This window comes from Hordeum vulgare, chromosome 6H (genome assembly GCF_904849725.1).
Source record: "Hordeum vulgare subsp. vulgare chromosome 6H, MorexV3_pseudomolecules_assembly, whole genome shotgun sequence".
Classification (NCBI taxonomy): Eukaryota; Viridiplantae; Streptophyta; class Magnoliopsida; order Poales; family Poaceae; genus Hordeum; species Hordeum vulgare.
In genome coordinates this window covers 15,532,387-15,537,931 of record NC_058523.1, presented here as the reverse complement: position 1 = coordinate 15,537,931, position 5,545 = coordinate 15,532,387, and the positions used below count along the sequence as shown (strand labels likewise).

Here is a 5,545-nt window from a genome sequence, read left to right as displayed (position 1 = left end):
TTTGGTTCCCTGAAACTCGCGATCCAACTCGCTTCTCTGCTGCGTGCGCTCTGGTCCATGGCGGAAGGTGGCCAAGCCCATCCCGCCGCCGGCGACGATGGCGGGCGATGGCTAGCGGCGGCGCCTCCTAACCTCCGCGCCAAAGTGGTCCAGAAGATGTACGCATGCTCTGCTCCTGCTCTTCATCCATATGCCATCTCCCTCCCGATTGCTCTGCTCATGATTTCTTCACCGATGCATATGTATTTCCGTTTATATATATCTAACTGTTTTCCTCCCTGTCTGTGCTGTTGCTTGGTTCAGACTGGATAATTTGTGCCAAGTCCATGTCCAAGGGAATCAGCTGGAGCAACTCCACGCCGTCGCTTCCCAATACGAGGCCAAGGTGTTCAGCGAAACCGACAACGTGCAGGATTACCTCAGAACAATAAGCATCAAGATGATGATGATGATTCACAACAAATGGCAACCGGTTGCCCAGCCCGCTGCTTCTGAGTCCTCCCATCGGCCACACATGCGAGGCCAAATGCGGCCTCTCCATGCAGTTCCGGTTCCGGCCGCCGCCGCCGCAGTGCCGCCCCAAGCATCGCCATCGACGACAAGTCTCCCTGTAAGGCCGCCTCAAGCGCAAGCACAAAACATGCAGATCAATCATAAACCATCACAACAACACCCAATGGCACCCGTTGCCCAGCTCCGCCCTTGTCATCCGAACGCGGCAGCTCAGATTCAGGCTCAGCCCCTGTCCAGGCACAACAACTCCACGCGTATGCAGCAGCCGGTGGGTTTCAACCATCAGGCACACATGCCTCTCAATGCAGCAGCAGTGCCGCGGACAGCGTCAACAAATTGGCTTCCTCCTACAAATACAGATCAAGTGCAAAACATGGGGATCAACCCAATGGCCGGAGCTCAGGTTCAGATTCAATCCATGGCCAGGCATAACTCGAGTGGCATGCGTACACAGCCGCCGCACACGATGTCGCCAAGGATGAATCAGGAAGATTTTAGGGTCAACCAACGGCAGATTTACCAAGCTCACGGAAGACGGCAGTCCAATGTCGCCGCTTCGCAGATTGTTGGGCATTTCGGAGGACAGAACAACCAGCAATTTGGGCACCATCCAGTCGAAGTGGATTGGAGGGAAGACATGTTTCAGAGGATCACATCCCTCAAACGCGCCCACTTCTCGGAGCTCGTGGAATTTCAGCGAGCACTACGAGCATGCGCCCCTAAAGAGCAAGCAGATAAACATCAGAAAGTGGTGGATGCCATGGCAAAGATTGGCGATGCGCTGAGCTTCCTACAACTCCAGAAAGGCAACATACCTGATGCCATGAAGGATCAGTTTGACAAGCACGAGGCATTCATATATGACATTGTGCGTTGGTGCAGCCTAATTAAATTACGTAACGCAGGGAAGAACGTCGGGCTTCAGTTGCCGTCACCTCAAGTTGTACATATCACAGGTGCAACAGATTGCCAGCAGAAACTTCAAGAGCAACCTGCAGCTGAGACGTTGTCTTCCCAGTCTTCAGAAAACGTTCCGGCAGCTACAAGCCCACTGGTACAGCAGCAAGAGAACAGCCACCAATTGGCAGGTGAAGAAGCGGTGGACGACGTGGTGCGCCGTGAAGCTGAAGTACCGGTGGTCACCAATCTGACCGGCGGCAGTACGGCGCCATTGACCGGTGGAAGTGGAACATGTAGCCAGGAAAAACAGCAAGAGCATCATCCAGCACATGAAGCAATTCCACAGCTGATGCAGAACGCTAATCCTGCTGAAACTCCACCGGCTCAGCAACAAACCAAACGGTCTTTGTCGCCGGCAGAGCTTCGTAGCCTAGCCCGTGAGATGGGAGTGAACTTGAAGCGGGCCTTCCGCCACATGAGGACACCTGCTGGCAGCATTGACGACGGCGACTGCATGTGGTTTGATGAGCCCAGTAGCGTGGAAAGCTGCAACAAGAGGCGAAAAACGCACGACGGCGCCCTGCAGGACGAGATCACAGCTGCGTACAGCATGCTGGTGGAGACCGAGATCAGGATCACCGATGACGACCACGCAGGAGGAGCAGACGGGGCGGTGGTGATCGAGCTCTGCTACATTCCAGTGTCACTCACACCAGAGCTCAGGGCTGTTGTCGACCCTTCTGAGATGTCGACAAAGCTGCTCGTCCCTGCAGATTACCCACGAAGCTCCCCGGTGCTTCTCGAAGACGACGACGAACAGAGGAAGGGGATTGCAGCTGGCGTGCTGGACGTGGAGTTCCGACATGCCATCGGCCAGCTCCTGGAGCCCAGGTCAATCGAGGGGATAGCCAAGGCGTGGGACGCCTGCGTGAGGAGAGCCGTGGTGCAGTTTGCACATGGCCTCGGCGGAGGGACGTTCAGCACGAGGCACGGCCGATGGGAGAGCTGCATCGGAGCTACCTGAAAGTGGAAGCAGCATGTGATGTACTCCCTCCAATCCTAATTAATTGGCGCACACTTAGTACAACTCTGTAGTAAGTTATACTAAATGCGAGTCAATTAATTTGGATCGGAGGGAGTACAAACTTTCCATGTCAAGTCAAGTAAAAAAATACAGAAGTCTTAGAGTTAGTAGCGACAGTCAACAAACTACTTGCATTGGGCATGTGTCTTGAAGGATAGGTGAGAATTTTAGAACTTTAAACTATGTCAAAGCATGGTTGCCCTGACTCTAATGTATCTAGAGAAGCTTATTTCAAATCATGAGTTTTTGAACACATGCAACTAGTTATTTGAATGTCAGCATTATTGTTGGGTGGGATAGTACTCCCTTGAGAAATTAATCAAGCTCAACCCTTCAATTATCCTCACAACATACACAGGAGATGCATTAGTGGTAACAACTACTTTGGTTTTTATTTGCAACCATAGAAGCTATGGCTCCTGATATCTTATCTGAAGTCAACATAATGAGATAAATGTATAGGTGTACAGATGAAGAAAGGTGACTTTTCTGTCTCATTATATCAATGAAAAGAGACAAACCAGCTCCTACCATGAAAGAATGTTTCCAAGGATGGGCATAATTTCAATCTTGTAATCCTACCAAAAAAGCTGTTTATCCAAAATAATTGTTGTGATCTAGTGTTCTGTACAAAACCACAATGCGCCCAAAATGGTATTCATAGTGTACAAGATCCTCTCTTGCAAGTCTGATTACCATAACGTAGCATCTAGAATATAGACTAAAAAATAAATCACAATCATGTCCGTGAGCATCATTGCCTCAAGAACAGAAGAAGTATCAACTATGAAATGTGCAAACAAATAAAACATCACAATAACTTGCTATCAAGAATCAGACAAACCTGTGTGATAATAATGAAGTGCAGGGAACAAGTATGAAGGAACAGAAAATTTACCACTTGATACTTTCGGTGTGGACAACGATGGTGGGTAGTTGCATTATCCACTGCCATGAACTGAAGCACACACTCTCTTATGATTTAATGTTTCCATGTCCACTGTGTATAAGCCTTTCTCGAGCGACGAGCTTCTGAAGTGATCCAGGAGCAAATACTTCCCAATTGAACATCTGAGCATGTCCCAAGAGCCCGGTGAGAGTGAGAATATCTTCTCCTTCTGCCACTGGCTGGAGCTCCCGCCATTTTTCCTCCAAATGGTATGATTGATGTAAGTCATGTCATAGGTACCGACAAGCATTCTATGACCGCCTTCTCCTGTCTCCAGCATAGTTATACAAACACATAACGAATTCCTGGCTTCAGCTGGGAGTTCAGCAATGGAGAACTCCATCCTCAGTGTGTCAAGCACCAGCATTTTCATATCGTACTGAATATTTGGCATCCAGTAAAAGTAGTCGCCAGTACATTGTCGCCCGTAGAAGAGTGCCCTCCCCCTCCAAGTCGATGATGCCACGAAGCCAGCTAACAAATCGGCCCAACCCTGGGATGGAATGGCTCGCCATTGCCCAGTGCTGGTAGAGAAGACGAAGGCTACGATCTTAGCTTCGCACTGGACCATCCAGATGAGTCTGAATGACGTCTCTTGAGCAGTTGCTGCCTCGTTGCCGTCGCCTCCCGGGGCGAGGAAAGTGTGGCTGAAATGCGGCCGTGCTCGCAGGAGTGGGTACTCCACGGTAACTGCTAGGTCACCAGGGATTGGGGGAAGCAGGAGATACCGCCGGTGCAACGGGTCGCACACCGCCAACTCTGTGAAGACAACCTGGATGTCTTCCCGGGGGTTGCTTCAAGGAGGACGCGGCCGTCTCGGACATCCCGGACGACCCAGCGGTGAGCGGGGACGGGGGCGGGGACGAAGGAGAAGGAGAAGTCGCCGGCGAGGGCGACGGCTCTGGCCGCCGGCGCGGAGGGGTAAGGCGGGGCCGCAGGGTGGAAGGCATTGTCACTGTACTGGAGGAAGCCGAGGAGGGGCGGGGCGTGGAGCCTGCGGTAGCGCCGGAGGAAGGAGCGGTCGGTGATGAGGCGGCGGAATGTGACGCAGGCGGCGGAGGTGAGGACGAGGTCGGCCGGGTCGGGAATGCGGCGGAAGATGTCCAGCAGGAGCTCCTCCGGGATCGGCGGCGGGGAGACTTCCCGGGCGACATGCGGCCGCGGCAGCGGACGAGGGCTGGTGCTCGATGACGGCCGGCTCCAAGCGGATCTGTCGCTCGTCCGCCGCGCCGCCGGCCATCCCGCCGCCGATTCGGAATCTACGCACGGCACGGGAGTGAGGAGGATTTGGGGAGAAGCCGCTGTTGCTGCAATTCCGACAACTCCAGGGGCCTTGACGCAGATATACCATCCACGGGTAGGGCTGGGCATTCGGTTTATATGGTTAATACGGTTCGGTTTATTCGGTTCTTTATAATTTTGGTTTTGGAGAAATAGAAACCGAAATACTCACTCAAAAATTAAAAACCGAACCATATTAACCATAATATATCGGTTTGGTTTGTTCGGTTAACCGGAAAACCAAAATTCATGCACTTGTTAGTATAAGGGTATTGACTTAAGAGTATTGATTTGGATTGTATAATATGCAAAACAATAATCACAAGATCTAGCAACCTTATTGTTATTCTATGGTTTATTCGGTCAAGCAAACTACTCCCTCCGTTCCTAAATATAAGTCTTTTAAGCGATTTCATTAAGGGCCTACATACGAAGCAAAATGATTGAATCTATAGTCTAAAGTATGTCCATATACATCCGTATGTAGTCCACTAGTGAAATCTCTACAAAGACTTATATTTAGGAACGGAGGGAGTAGTAAACATAATTAAGTAAAAAAACACATGCAATGTGAAATGTATTATGTATGGAGAAATGCGTGGTGCCTCCAAACTGTTGCACTTTTGAAAACAAGGTATTACATGGGATATCCTACATATCGGTTTGTTCGGTCTATTCGGTTTCTGAGCATTGAAAACCGAAAAAACAAAACACCTAATAACCTTAAAATTTCCCACCGAACAAAAAATCAAACCACCAAATAAACCGATAAATTGGTTAATACGGTTCGGTTCGGTTCGGTTCGGTTTTTCGGTTTT

At 50.3% G+C, this 5,545-nt stretch overlaps 1 pseudogene; it reads right to left on the bottom strand.

Annotated features, from left to right (window-relative positions):
* Positions 1–2,347: 2,347 nt before the first annotated feature.
* LOC123404909 lies at positions 2,348–4,817 on the bottom strand (annotated as a pseudogene).
* Positions 4,818–5,545: the final 728 nt, after the last annotated feature.